This window comes from Macaca fascicularis, chromosome X (assembly GCF_037993035.2).
Source record: "Macaca fascicularis isolate 582-1 chromosome X, T2T-MFA8v1.1".
NCBI lineage: Eukaryota > Metazoa > Chordata > Mammalia > Primates > Cercopithecidae > Macaca > Macaca fascicularis.
Genome location: NC_088395.1, coordinates 12,859,187 through 12,875,147, shown reverse-complemented (window position 1 = coordinate 12,875,147; position 15,961 = coordinate 12,859,187). Strand labels below are relative to the sequence as shown.

The 15,961-nt window shown below is 40.7% G+C and overlaps 1 long non-coding RNA gene across 3 annotated transcripts; it reads left to right on the top strand.

The window, feature by feature from the left end:
* The first annotated feature begins 324 nt into the window (after positions 1-324).
* On the top strand, positions 325-15,193 carry LOC135969334 (uncharacterized). Of its 3 annotated transcripts, none has more exons than XR_012430355.1 (3): positions 325-409; positions 14,219-14,322; positions 14,761-15,193. It is a non-coding gene; the product is annotated as an uncharacterized lncRNA (long non-coding RNA). The 3 variants fall into 3 exon arrangements; XR_010584515.2 differs by having other exon boundaries at positions 14,140-14,322; XR_010584514.2 differs by lacking the exon at positions 14,219-14,322.
* The last annotated feature ends 768 nt before the right edge of the window (positions 15,194-15,961 follow it).

The following is a 15,961-nucleotide window of genomic DNA, read 5'->3' as shown; positions in this document are numbered from 1 at the left end:
ATTTCCCAAAGCAAAAACAAACGACAAATTCATAACAAGGTGAAAATGTCTATAGCAAATCTAGTCTTCCATCCAAAGAGAAGTGGCAGCTTTTATGAAACCATAACCTTCTCCCTTTTCTTGAAGAAAGGAAATTGCTCTAGTTCAGCAGGTGAAGAAATGGATACTCTCCCTTCTTAACTTACAGAGTTAACCAGCAATATTCAAAAAAGGGAGGCACTGACTGCTGACGATGGTCAGTATAAGCCTGTGTAGTCCCGTAGGCCTCTGGGAATAATTAGCTCAACAGTGGACTGTGAAACACACACTGCTTCCTTCCTGGTTGCTGTTTGTTCTGCTCTGAGCTCCAACCGCAGCCCAATTGTTACCTATGGAGGAGGACTGGGGTCATGTTCTCAGGAAACTACCAGTAAGTAAATAGGCAGAACTCTTAGGAGCAGGGTGTGATGTAAGGACTTTTCGGCAGGTGAGCCTGTCCCTGCTATTTCTACCTCAAGTCTTTTTCTGTTGTTGTTTTTAACTCAGTCCATTAGCTGTAAAGGGGAATCAGTGATATGGACAGATGTTATAAGAAGCTTGTAAGAAATTCTTTATCTTTTTCTTTCCTCATTTGGTAATACTTTTGGGTTTGTCTGAGAGGCAGCTGAGTTTTCTCTCAATCAGATTGTCGAAGCCAAAATAAAGTATAGAGATGAATCTCTAAATTTAACATTTTATTTTGGGAAGCAGGGATTGCAGTTCGGGGCATACACACAGACTGGGTGGTCTTCGGTATGTCTGAAGAACAAAGAGAAGGTTGTGAGTTTTATTAGAAAGAGAGATGTTATGTTATCATTTTGAAAGAGAGCTTATTGGCACTAGAGAAGCTTTTGGGAGCTGGCAAGCTCTGATTGGTGAGTGGGTGTTTGGATGTTTGTCTCCTCCAAATCTTGTGTTGAATTGTGATCCCCAATGTTGGAGGTGGGGTCTGGTGGGAGGTATTTGGGTCATAGGGGGCAGATCCCTCATAAATGGCTTGGTGTCATCCCCTTGGTGATGAGCAAGTTCTCACTCAGTTAGTTCCTGCAACATCTGGTTGTTAGAGTATGCCCTCCTTCTCTCTCTCTCTCTCTCTCTCTCTCGCCATGTGACATGTGTGTTCCATCTTTGTCTTCTGCCATGAGTAAAAGCTTCCTGAGGTCTCACCAGAAGCCAAGCAGATGCTGGTGCCATGCTTGTGCAGCCTGCAAAACCATGAGCCCAATAAACTTTTCTTTATAAATTACTCGGCCTCAGGTATTCCTTTTTACCAACACAAAATGGACGAATACAGTGAGTGACTGCGGTAGGTAAAACCAGTCTTGGAGTCACAGCCGGTTGCTTCAGCAGCTGGGCTTGTAGAAAATTCAACTCTTGGAGCAGTGGCTATGTTCCCCCACTGCTTTTTCCCCCTGGCCCTTGATGCTGATTTAGTTGGGCATGACAATAATGACTCAATTTGTATAATCAGCTTTCACAAGATATCGCCCCTTACACGGGGCTGCAAACTGGCCATGTGGAGGACTTGCCCAGCCAGTTCTCACCATGTCGTATGGATATTTTTCTAAATAGATCTTATTTTATTTTATTTTATTTTTGAGATGGAGTCTTACTCTGTTGCCCAGGCTGGAGTGCCGTGGCACGATCTTGGCTCACTGCAACCCCCGCCTCCCAGGTTCAAGCGATTCTCCTGCCTCAGTCTCTTGAGTGGTTGGGATTACAGGCGCCCACCACCATGCCCAACTGATTTTTGTATGTTCAGTAGAGATGGGGTTTCACCATGTTGGCCAGGCTGGTTTTGCACTCCTGACCTCAGGTGATCTGCCCACCTCGGCCTCCCAAAGTGCTGGGATTACAGGTGCGACTCAGCCACATCCAACCCTTAATTCCTTGTTCTATGATTATAGCAGCATGAGTCTATTATAAACATTTTAGAAAATACAGACTAGCATAAAGGAAAAAATATAAATCAGCTACAAATTAAAAGCCCAGTGTAAACTCTGCTAACATTTGCTAACATTTATTGTCCAATCTTCCAATCTCATTCCCCAGTGTGTGTGTTTTTTGTTTGTTTTGTTTTATTTTTAGTAAATACAGGTGTCTTGATATGTTGCCCAGGCTGTCACAATGGTCTTGAACTCCTGGACTTAAGCAATTCACCTCAGCCTTCCAAAGTGCTGGGATTACAGGCGGGAGCCACCACACCTGGCCTATGTGTGTTTTTTAAACAATTGAGACCATTTTGTGTATGTTGCTTCTTCTTTTCTTTCCTCATTTGGTAATACTATATTGCTGTTTAAGAACTGTTTGAGGAGTCTGATGACATATGTAGAAAGGGAATAGGTGATTAACCACAAGGACAAGCTGGTGTTGGTGACTGGAAGTCAGGAGAGACCATTGCCTGGCATCTCAGAGCCCCCAGGAGTGCCCACACCTCAGGGCACACAAATGAATAGATTTATATCAGAGAAGTTTCAGCCACACTCACCAACCAACCCCCAGGCCCTCTTTCACTGGCATCCTAATCCAGGTTGCTTCATAGAAGTCAGCTTACAGCCACACCTTTCCCCCTTAAACTTTTTTTGAACTTGAACTTCCAGTATAATTAGAGTTAAACCATCCCAGCAGCATAAGAGGAACGCTTGGAGGAATGGATAAAGATCCACTTGGCATATTTATGATTTTTCAAACCTTCCACAAAGATGGTGGCAGACATTTTCTTAAGTGGTAGAGATGTCAGAAATTTTATTTTTAAAAAGCCTTAACTCTGACTGGGTGCAATGGCTCACACCTATAATCCCAGCATTTTGGGAGTCCAAGGTGGGTGCATCACTTGAGGTCAGGAGTTCGAGACCAGCCTGGCCAATGTGGTGAAACCCCATCTCTACTAAAAATACAAAAAATTAGCCAGGTAATGTGGCGCGTGCCTGTAATCCCAGCTACTCAGGAGGCTGAGGCAGGAGAATTGCTTGAACCCGGGAGGCAGAGGTTGTAGTGAGCCGAGATCACGTCACTGCACTCCAGCCTGGACAACAGAGCAAGACTCCATCTCAAAAAAAAAAAAGAAAGAAAGAAAGAAAAAAAAGCCTTAACTCACTGTTCTCATTTTGTTCCCATTTTATAGTTTATAATTAATGGAAAGTATGAAGTATCAACCAAATCTGCTCAAACATAGCCATGCATAAGCAAATCCTTTTTATGTTTAATAACTGAAAATGATTCATCAAATTTTATTAGATGGTGCAAATGCTTAGGTCACTTAGAGCTTCAAATGGCTCCAAAATTTTCTCCCACTCTTCCCCCACCAACTTTTTTTTGCCAGTTGTATATTTAGTAAGCATGCCATACTGAGTGTGGATTGGAGACACTTTTTCCTGTAGGATTTTTGCCCTGTATAACGGAACAATTACAAGGGAGATGATTTGATATATAATAATTTATTATGATAAAATATTTTGCCCAATGATTAATTTTTTGGGGAGCAATGGGCATGGAACAAAGCTGCAAGAACATGAAAAGGGTCATCTGTTCACTTTTTAAAGAAATAAAGCTAACACAGTTGAGCACCTACCGTTTCCAATCTCAACTCCTTTAATCTTCACAGCACTATAAGATAGATCTCATTATTACACCCAGTTTAAAGATGGTAAAACTGAGGCATGAAGAGGTTAAATAATTTAGCCACAATAGAAAGAGGCAGAGCCAGGATTCAAGACCAAGTTGTCCAGTTCTGTAAACTCTGCCTCTAACCACTATTCTTACTTGGTCACAGACGCCTCAGCTATAAAAGGTCTTGAAAGGGTCTCTGTCTGCTTCACTCATCCAGCAACCACTCAAGAAATACTTATGAAGCACTTATTGTGTGCCAGGCATTATACCTGACCCTGGGACCCTGGGAACATAATGATCAACATACTGTCATGTAATACCTGCCCTCAAGGAGTACATTCCACTGGGGTAGACAGTTAAGTAAAAAAGCAATTATAATACCACTTTACCTTCCAACAGAATCCAGTTCAAGCCATTCTAGTCAGATCAAAAGCAATACTGTTTTTTAAACTTGGGAAATAAATTAGATATGCAAAGATACAGGCTTTTCTCCATAGAGTATACCTGACTACCCGGCACATCATGAATTAATTGACCCCTGAAGGCAAGCTAGGTAAGTGCCCTTGGGGCCTTTTGTGTTGCAGGAAGGATTATGTGAAAACCATTTTTATGTGTCAATTATACATTTTAAAAAACTAAAACAAAACAACAACAAAAAACCCACAAAAAGCCAACCTAGGATTTGCACCATAGAGAATGAGAGTGGATGAAAACAATATTAGAGTCTTCCTCCCACAAAACTCAACAAAATCATAGACGATAGGTAAGCCTGTCCCTGCTATTTCTACCCTAAGTCTTTGTTTTTTTTCTTTTTAAACTCAGGCCATGAGCTGTAAAGGGGAATCAGGGATGTGGACAGATGTTATAAGATGCTTCTAAGAAACTCTTTATTAAAAATTCCAAATATGTTATATTTTTCACCATCACCAAACACTTCCCTTCACTCTTCTTTCCTATGAGAGCAAGTCCTTCCATTTTTGGTATCCAATTTGGCTCTTCCTGAAATAGGTTACACCCCAAGTTGCTGCGTGATGCCAAATTGTTGATTGTAGTTTACGGTGTCTCCTTGAAACATGCCATATAATTACATAATCACATCATAGCTAATCTGGTTTATTGGAAGGCCTCTGGATAGGGCTGTTTGGCTAATCATTGTCCTGGAAAATCTGTCTCCTAGGATACTTCTCATACCCACTTGTAGCAAGGAACAAATACAGAGGTGGCCAGCTCTTCCACCCAGACATTCACCCTTGGTCTTTTGTAGATTGTTGTAACTAAGGAAAGGCTAGGGAAAGGGTGCTCTTGGCAGGATTTCTTGAAAGACGTCACCATTGAGCAATTGCTAAAGATTACTCAGAGCCAGCAGATGGAGCAGATAAGAAGGCCTTGATGAGGTTTTTGGCCAGTTGTGATTCCACCCTGAATTTAAGACCTGTTCCCTCTGATCTTAGGAAAAACCCAGAACCTCTACTCTCTGCTGATACTGGAAAGGGGAGGGCAGGATTTAGGCTTATCACGAACTCATTTATTTTTCCTTTAGCCCATAAAGCCTGATCTTTCCTGAAATCAAAACATGATGGAAAAGCCTAGCAGGCTATTGCAAAAGTATTATGTTTTCTTTATAGTTCATCTCTTGGGATTGCATTTTACTCTTGATTTTACCAGGCCCTTCCAAGCACGGGTGGAGGGGCGGGGGTGGGGGAAGCATCCTTCAGTTCTACTTGAAGGCATAAGAACTGAAACCTCCCCACTTTTTCTTGGAGAGTAGAAGGAATGTGTTTGCTATTTGTTCTTACTTGAGCTCAGTTTCCTGCAATGACTTTTTGAATTGTTTTATCAGGCTAACAATAGGAGACACAGTAAATTCATTTGTAAAAACTCTGCCTGACTTTGGTCTGTCATCTGTGTTTTTAAATACACTTGAGTTATTCTATTACCATTCTATTTAGTAGCCACCCACATTTGGAATGCTTCCACCTTGAGTGGTAGACATATCTTTTTTTAATTCCCATTTTAGAATGTTTTTAGAATTTACAATTTGTTTTTTAGTATACAGGATGGGCATAGATAGATGCCATCACTTCTTAATAGAGTTGTTTACATGATTTTTGAGGCCCCCAGTGCAAAATAACAATGTGAGGCCTCCTGTTCAAAAATTATTAAGATTTTCAGGCCGGGCGCGGTGGCTCAAGCCTGTAATTCCAGCACTTTGGGAGGCCGAGACAGGCGGATCACGAGGTCGGGAGATCGAGACCATCCTGGCTAACCCGATGAAACCCCGTCTCTACTAAAAGATACAAAAAAACTAGCCGGGCGAGGTGGCAGGCGCCTGTAGTCCCAGCTACTCTCGAGGCTGAGGCAGGAGAATGGCGTAAACCCGGGAGGCGGAGCTTGCAGTGAGATCCGGCCACTGCACTCCAGCCTGGGCGACAGAGCGAGACTCCGTCTCAAAAAAAAAAAAAAAAGATTTTCAAAACAGTCACAGCAGATCATTAAGCCCAGCACCAAGTCCTTCTGAGCACAGGGCGCTTCTCAGTGCAGGGCTCTTCTAAGCACAGGGCCTTATGTGACGGTGTAAGTTGCACACTCATGAAGCCAGCCCTGATTCTTGATTATTCACAGGCAATTTGAAGGTTACCCAGGCCCTGTGTTTTCCCTCATCCACTTTCCTGCTTGCTGACTTAAGACAAATCTCTGGCCCTTTAGAAACTGCTACGTTGAGTTATATAATGAAAATAAATGATATAAAATGAAATGTATTAATTTGAATACCTGGTAGAACTAAAGGCATTCAGTGGGGTGATAGGTAGAGATATTAAATAGTGAGAAACTTCTCCATTATCTGATTATTTTAGTTGTTCTTATTGTGAAATAGTGTGATAGAATGGGAGAAAAGAAAAACCACGGCCGGGCGTGGTGGCTCAAGCCTGTAATCCCAGCACTTTGGGAGGCTGAGGTGGGTGGTTCACAAGGTCAGAAGTTCAAGACCAGTCTGGCCAATATGGTGAAACCCTGTGTCTACTAAAACAAAAATCAGCTGGGCGTGGTGGCGGGTGCCTGTAGTCCCAGCTACTCAGGAGGCTGAGGCACGAGAATCACTTGAACCTGGGAGGTGGAGGCTGCAGTGAGCCGCAACTGCACCATTGCACTCTAGTCTGGGCAATAGAGCAAGACTCCACCTCAAAAAAAAAAAAAAAAAAAGAAAAGAAAAGAGAAAAACCACTAAAATGAAACTCAGATCCTCAAAAAGTTAAACATACAATTACCATATGACACAGCAATTCCACACCTAGCTCTATACCCAAAAGAATTGAAAACAAGGACTCAAGCAGTTTCTTGGCTGATGGTTCTGCAGGCTTTACAGGAAGCATGGCTGGGTGGCCTCAGGAAACTTACAATCATGGCAGAAGGCAAAGGGGAAGCTGGCGCATCTTCACATGGTGGATCAGGAGAGCGAACCAACGGGAAAGTGCTACGTACTTTTAAACAACCAGATCTCATGAGAACTCACTCACTATCATGAGAACAGTAAGGTGGGAGGTCTGCCCCCGATCCAATTACCTCCCACCAGTTTCCTCCCCCAACACTAGAGATTACAATTCAATATGAGATTTGGGTGGAGACAGAGAGCCAAACCATATCAGATACTAAAATAAATAACATAATCAATTTGAAACCACACTTTAATTCACTTTTCTCAACTCAGATAATGCAGAGAAAGTGAGTGCACTGAGTTAATCAGTAACAGGGAATACACCTTCTTGGAAACAATGTATGTTTTTCACCCACTGTGACAAAAGTAAACTTCAACAGCTTCCCAAATATTAAAAGAAAACAGGGCTATTCTGTACCCATGGTAAATTAAAGTAGAAAATAATTATAAAAAGAGGAAAAAAAATCCAACACTGAGATTTAAAAGAAAATTCTCCTTTTAAGTACATTTGTCTTGAAATGAAAATATTAACTAAAATACTAGAATGTCTAGAAAATAATGATAACAAAAATAATACATGTCAAAATGTGTGGAATATGGCTGTTCTATACCTTTAAGCTATGAATTTAAACACTTACTTTACTAAAAATTTTAATTAGTTAATTGCACATTTAGCTCAAGAATTTATAAAAAGAACCATAAAATTAACTTAAGAAAAGAGAAGAAAGGAATTAATAAATGTAAAAGCAGAAACCAATAAGTTAGAAAACAGGAAAACCATAGAACTAAGAAACAGAAGAGCTGGCTCTTTTTAAAAGTAATAAAATAAAACAAGGTGCTAGCTAGCTCCATCAAGACAAATGGGGAAGGTGCAGAATTAAGAATGAAAATAGATAATTGAGCAAAGAGAACATTTTTTAAATTGCTATTCACCATAATTTCATGCAAATAAATTTTAAAATTTCAATGAAATGAATGTTTTCCTAAGAGAAAACGTTACCTTAATTGAGTCAAGGAGAGATAGAAAATAAAAATAGTAAATGCAGAAATGGGAAGATTTAAATATAGGAAATAAAATATAAAGGCCTAGAAAGTAATTTGAGTGATTGTATTTTTAAATTAATTCCATTGTTTTATTGTGATAAAATACGCATAACATAAAATTTACAGTTTTAACAGTTTTTAAGTGTACAATTCAGTGGCATTAAATCTGTTCTCAACACTATTCATCTCCAGAACTTTTTCATCATATCCAACAGAAACTTTCAGGCTGGGCGCAGTGGTTCACGCCAGCACTTTGGGAGACCAAAGCAGGCAAATCATTTGAGGTCAGAGTTCAGGACCAGCCTAGTCAACACGAAACCCCGTCTCTACTAAAAATACAAAGATTAGCCAGATGTGATGGCATGCACCTGTAATCTCAGCTATTCTGGAGGCTGAGACATGAGAATCACTTGAACCCAGGATGCAGAGGTTGCAGTGAGCTGAGATCCTGCCACTGTACTCTAGTTTGGGCAACAGAGCGAGACTCTTGTCTCAAAAAAAATAAAAATAAAAAAAGAAACTCTGAACCCATTAAACACCAATTCCCCATTCCCCTACTCCTTAGCCCCAGGCAACCATTATTCTACTTTTTGTCTCTATAAATTTTCCTATTCAAGAAACTTCATACAAGTGGAATTGTAAAATATTTGTCAGAAGTGTCTGGCTTCTTTCACTCAGCATGTTTTTGAGGTTCATCCATATTGTAGCATGATCAGTACTCTCTTCCTTTGTAAGGCTTAACAATATCCCATTGTGTATATAGAGCACATTTTATTTATCCATTCATCTGTTGGTGGACATTTGGATTATTTCTACCTTTTGCACATTGTGAACAGTGCTGCTATGAAGATTGGTGTGTAAGTGTCTGTTTGAGTTCCTGTTTTCAATTTTTTAAGGCATGTACCTAAAAGTGGAATTGCTGGATCATATGGTAATTCTATGGAGTGAATGTATTTTTAATCTTGGTGGAAAAAACAGCCTTCTAGGCCAGACATAAAATCCAGAAGCCATAAAGGGAATTATTTATAAATCTAACTACATAAAAAATATAAACTTCTTTATTTCAGAAAACGTTATTTCTAAACCAAAAGACTGGAGCAAATACTGCAACAGATATGACAGTAAGCTCACACAAATCATTAAGAGCAGATGGATAATCCAATAGAAAACAGGCAAGCAGGAAGTTTCTGGAAGGGAAGGGAGGGGAAAAAAACAAATGGCCAGTGAACTCTTTCTGACTTATAATTTAAGAATCAAAAATCTTGGGAGGCTGAGGCAGGGGGATCACTTGAGCTCAGGAGTTTGAGACCAGTCTGGGAGAACATAGTGAGATGCTGTCTCTACAAAAAAAAAAAAAAAAATTATAAAAAGCTGGGTGTGGTGGCACGTTCCTGTGGTCCCAGCTCCTCAGGAGGCTGAGGTGGGAGGATCACTTGAGCCTGGGAGGTCGAGGCTGAGGTGAGCTTTGATTGTGTCACTGCACTTCAGCCTGGGTGATGAAGCAAGACCCAGTCTCAAAAAGAAAAAAAGAAAAATCAAAACGAAAATCAAAACAATGAGATATTATACTAAACTATGGGTTGTCCAAAAAGTTTAAATTTTATAACACCTAGTAATGGCAAGGGTGTTAGCATACATTTATATACACTTGTTGATGGACAAATAAAGTTTTTCAATGTTTTTGGACAGCAATTTGGTGACTTCTTTTAAAGATTATATGGCACATGATTGTAGTCCCAGCAGAGAGGTAGACAGATAGATACATGTTTCAACATTGTCATGCTAAAAAGTTGAAAGAAACCTGAAGGTCTATAGTTACAAGACTAAGTAAATTATAATACAATCAAGCAATGGAATGCATTCAAAGATAATGGTAATTAAATTATGAAGAATCAGGCTCACCAATCTTCTCTCCTCCCCATGGATTCTCTTCACCAGGTTTTAACATATTTGGAATTCCCTAGCATGGTGCTTGCGGGGGGCCTGCGTGTGTGTGCACGTGCGCACATGTGTGTACCTGAATGTTCTACTAAAATTGTTAAGTGCCACTCCTCCTATATTTTGTTTCTTGTCTTGCTCATGTCATTACCAGGAGCTGTGAAGGGAAATTGTTTCCGGAAGTTTCACAAGCCTCATGCTGTTGAAGAACTTGGGAAGGGTTCACAAAAACCTGGGCATCTGGCCGGGCGTGGTGGCTCACGCCTGTAATCCCAGCATTTTGGGAGGCTGAGATGGGCAGATCACTTTAGGTCAGGAGTTCAAGACCAGACTGGCCAACATGGTGAAACCCCGTCTCTACTAAAAATACAAGAATTAGCTGGCCGTGGTGGCATGTGCCGGTAGTCTCAACTACTCGGGAGGCTGAGGCACAAGAATCGCTTGAGCCCAGAAGGCAGAGGTTGCAATGAGCCGAGATTGTGCTACTGCACTCCAGCCTAGGTAACAGAGTGCGACTCCATTAAAAAAACAAAAACAAAAACAAAAACCTGGGCATTTTTGGGACCCCTGGCAGGTGCCACAGTGGAGCTTGTTCACTCCCCACTGCTGGGCTCTGAGTTGCTGTCCCAGGCTGAGCACACTGCCTTCAGCTGCCTTCCAGCACAGTTCTGCTCCTCATTTTCCTGAGCTGTTTACTTGCCCTCCCTGAGGTTGGCAAAGCCCATCTCTTTTCATCTGGGAGTATTAGTCTCCAAATCTGTGCAATTCAATCATTAGTCCCAATAACATCTTCACATTTTCAACCAAGAAGCCAGATGAATTCCCAGTCCCCTGTGCCCTGTGCAGATAGACTGATGATCCCACATTTGACATACAGGAATGCCTTGGCTCGCTCCACCATGACTTTTGCTAGACATCTTCTACTCCCTCCTTCTCTTCAATGCAATTAAACCTGAACCTATGTGTAATATAAGTGTGATACTGAGCATGAATAAATGGTTTAATTCTCAACTTGTGTCCTATAGAAGCAACAGAATATGCTCAGGTTTAAAAAAATGAAAAACTTACATTATTTACTATAATAAGGCTCTTCTTTTGTGCTATTAAGGAATAAGCATTTTGATATCCTCATTTTCCTGGTATGTGTACTAAATCAAAAGAAAATAGCCCCTTGCTAATTTTAACACCAAATTTTTAAGTTAAGGATCTCTATCTGGTTTTAGGAGCTATAACAGCAATCTAATTCTGCCCTAACAATTCAGGAACAAAGAGCTATTAAAAATAAAAGTTGAGTCACATAACTGCTGGGTGTTACAGCCTTCAAGGACTTTCCACTGCCCATTGAACATAATCCCAAAGTGCCATAATTACTGACTTCATGTGCCTAAGCACGAGATCCGCTGTCCCCTCCAAGTCTTCTAGAGCATTGATCACATGGGCCTCCTCTTTCATTCCTGGAGCACACAAGGCGCTTTCGTGCCTCAGGGCCTCTTTCTGTTTCCTCAACACACTTCATCACCTTTTGTTTTTTAGAGCTTTATTAAGGAATAACTCACAAATCGTACAATTGATCCTGTTAAAGTGTACAATTCAGTGGCTGTTAGTACATTCACAAAGATGTGTAGCTGTCACCATGATCAACTTTAGAACATTTTTATCACCTCCAAAGAAAACCCCATATCCATTAGCAGTCTCGCCCCATTCCCCCATACCCTCAGTCCCTGGCAACCATTAACCTACTTTCTGTCTCTATGGATTTGCCTATTTTAGACATCTCTTATAAATGGGATTATACAATTTCTGGTATTTTGTGACTGATTTCTTTCACTTAGCATGATGCTTTCAAGGTTGATCCATGTTGTAGCATGTATCAATAATTCAATCCTTTTTATGGTTGAATAATATTCCACCGTATGTATATTTTATTTATTCACGTTTTGTTGATCCATTCATCTGTTGCTGGGCATTTGGGTTGTTTCTGCTTCTTGTCTTTTATCAATAATGCTGCTATGAACATTTGTGTACAGGTTTTTGTGTGGATGTATGTTTTTGTTTTCTTTAGGACAGGAATTGCAGGGTCATCTTGTCAGAGACGTTCAAACCAGAGTGACTCCATCTTGAATAGGGGCTGAGTAAAATAAGGCTGAGACCTGCTGGGCTGCATTCCCAGTAGGTTAGGCATTTTTAGTCACAGGGTGAGATAGGAGGTCAGCAAAAGATACAGGTCAATAAGACCTTGCTGATAAAACAGGTTGCAGTAAAGAAGCTTGTCAAAACCCACCAAAAGCAAAGTGGCAACGTAAGTGAACTCTGGTTGTCCTCACTGATCATTATACACTAGTTATAATGGATTGGCATGCTAAGAGGCACTTCCACCAGCACCACGACAGTTTACAAATGCCATGGCGATGTCCAGAAGTTACCCTAAATGATCTAAAAACGGGAGGAGCCCTTACTTCCAGGAATTGCCCACCTCTTTCCCAGAAACCTCATGAATAATCCACCCTTTGTTTAGTATATGATCAAGAAACAACTATAAGTATACTCAGTTGGGCAGCTCATGCCACTGCTATGGAGTGATCCTACTCCTATGAAGTAGCCATTCTTTTATTCCTTTGCTTTCTTTCACTTTACCCTATGGGTTTGCCCCAAATTCTTTATTGCATAAGGAAACAATATGGTAACTCTGTGTTTAAACTTTTGAGGAACTGTCAATCTGTTTTCCCAAGTGGCTCTACCATTTTACAATCCCATCAGCAGTATAAAAGAGTTCTAATTTCTCCACATCCTCACCAACATTTGTTGTTGTTTGTCTTTTTTTTTTTATAATAGTCCTTCTTGTATGTTTGATGAAATATCTCATTGTGATTTTGATTTGTATTTCCCTAATGACTAATTGAGGATCTTTCCATGTGGGTATTAGCCATTTGAATAGCTTATTTGGAAAAATGTCTATTTAGAATCTTGTCCCTCTTTAGAATGATTTATTTGTCTACCTGTTCACTTGTTTACCATCCCCCACCCCCACCCTGCTGCTAATTTATAAGTTCTGTGAGGGTAGTCACCATGATACTTTTGTTCAGCATTGCATACCCACCACCCACAAAAACATCTGGCACATAGTAGAAACTCAATAAATATTGTGGCTGATTGCATTAATGTCTTCTGTACTATGCTAATTAGAGCTCATGGAAATAAGATAATCAAGGGTCCATGCATTCTAACTATAGCTCTCCTCTCTTCTAAGCTCATTGGGTTGTTCTATGACCTGCTTAGATTTTCATAAGATCTGACTCGTGTTTAATATTTGGACCTGTGCTGCCCTAGAAAACCTCTTTCTAATCTCACTATCAAAAGGTTGGCTTTCCAAGGAATGCTCTGTGTTTTTAGTCCATAAACAGGACACGCTTGCCATTCCTGTTACTGTTTTGCCTGTAGCTTTGTAGCCTTATTCTTCTGGATTCCTTACTATGTGATAGTTAGAGAAAAAGTGAGAAGATGAGGAAAGTATTCTACATTTTTGTTCTTTCAGGTTAATATGGCTGTAAAGAGAGGAATAAGATTTAATGATAATCGCTCTCCTCGTTTCCTGACCTCCTCTGGGCCAGCCAAAGTAGTTTGGAAAAGATATTGTAATAAAGCGTTTTGGTTTTTTTTTGTTTTTGTTTTTTTTTTGTTTTACTCCTGAAGTTCATACCCCATCCCCACTCTTACTTAATTGCAGCAGCATTTAAAAGTCAATGAGATCACCCCAAGATAAGATTAACTTTGTAGAATTCACGAATTCCATGAACCAAAGGAAAAATGGCTATTGGCTAGTTAAGACTATGTAGGTACAATGCCCATTACTATTTGGTCAAATAACATATTTTTATCATTTCTAATGCCTACATAGCATCCCATTATATGAAAAATGATGCAATTATATGTTTATTGTTGAGTGGTGAAAATCCCATCTTTGTTTTTAAAGTATGTAGGAAAATAATGTGAAAATAATATGCCAACTCTTAATATGGGTATCTAAGAATGTTTAAGGTGATGGATGGATTTCACTTTACTTTCTTATTATTCATCTCTACTTTAAAACTATTCTACAGTGGGAATATGCCAGTTGTGTAACTTTTAAAATGAAATAATAATGATGTGCAGCTATGAGTAAAGATATTCCGTGTCCAGAGTGAGCCAGTGATGCCTAGCGAGTCTGAACAGAGAAGCGCCTGCCTAGCTTCGTTCAGATCTCCCCGCTCCTCCCAGGCCTCGCCTTGTCCACTGATCTGTCTGTGAGTCATCCTTTGCTTACTTCCCACCACACCCAGTCTCAAATGAATGCTCACTTCCTTCACAGCAAGTTCCTACTCTAATTGCCAAGGACTTCTAATTCTGTCTTCACAATGGGTCGAAGTTCAGACTACAGAAAATTAACTCTGTATTTTCATTAGCAGGGTTACTATTTTCTACTATGCAGTTGCTACTAACATTTTCTTCTATGTAGATTTATGTAATCAGTGGAATCTGTCTGTCTCACAGTCCTGCAAGTATGCCTTCTGCACATGCCTGAAAATTCCCCCTCCCCTAAGTAACTATAGTAATTTTATGAACTCTCACTTTTACCATAAGAATGAACACCTTCTAATCTGATTTTACCCAAAAGAATGTCTCTCTTTTACTCTCTTATTAAAAAGTCATCTGTTATCAACGCTTCCCCTTCTACCTGTCAGGCCTGAGCCCGAGCCCAAGCCAAGCCATCGCATCCCTGTGACTTGCACGCCATCGCATCCCTGTGACTTGCACGTATATACGCCCAGATGGCCTGAAGTAACTGAAGAATCACAAAAGAAGTGCAAATGCCCTGCCTCGCCTTAACTGATGACATTCCACCGCAAAAGAAGTGAAAATGGCCGGTCCTTGCCTTAAGCGATGATATTATCTTGTGAAATTCCTTTTCCTGGCTCATCCTGGCTCGAAAAGCTCCCCCACTGAGCACCTTGTGACCTCCACTCCTGCCCACCAGAGAACAACCCCCCTTTGACTGTAATTTTCCTTTACCTACCCAAATCCTATAAAACGGCCCCACCCTTATCTCCCTTTGCTGACTCTCTTTTCGGACTCAGCCCGCCTGCACCCAGGTGAAATAAACAGCTATGTTGCTCACACAAAGCCTGTTTGGTGGTCTCTTCACACGGAAGCGCATGACACTACCTCCACCCTCCACCACCACTCTTTTGAGGACATAGAGGTTTAAATTAACCTGCACTGTTTAAAATAATGAACTATTAGACATAACGTAAAGATCCAACCAAAAGGAAGAGGCAAGGAGCAGCATGGCCAGGTGTTCAGAGCTTGGATTCTGATCCTGGACCATTTGGGGTTGAACCCCAGATGGCAAGTTAATTACCTTCTCCTTAACTCAGTTTCCCTGTCTGTAAAACAGGAGTAATCATACTACCTACCTTACAGGCATGCTGTTATAGTGCTTAGAAAAGTGCTGGGCACAGAGGAAGCACTAGATTTGTTAGTTGTTAATATTTTCTTTCTTTTTCTTTTTTTTTTTTTGTGATGGAGTCTTGCTCTGTCTCCCAGGCTGGAGTGCAGTGGTGTGATCTCGGCTCACTGCAAGCTCCGTCTCCCAGGTTCACGCCATTCTCCTGCCTCAGCCTCCTGAGTAGCTGGGACTACAGGTGCCCACCACCACGCCCGGCTAATTTTTTGTATTTTTAGTAGAGACGGGGTTTCACCGTGTTCGCCAGGGTGGTCTTGATCTCCTGACCTTGTGATCTGCCCGCCTCGGTCTCCCAAAGTGCTGGGATTACAGGCATGAGCCACCGTGCCCGGCAGTTGTTAATATTTTCAAGCCTACAGTGGAATATAATGTAGTCATTACAATGGGTGATGACGATGCATATTTATTAGCATGCAAGT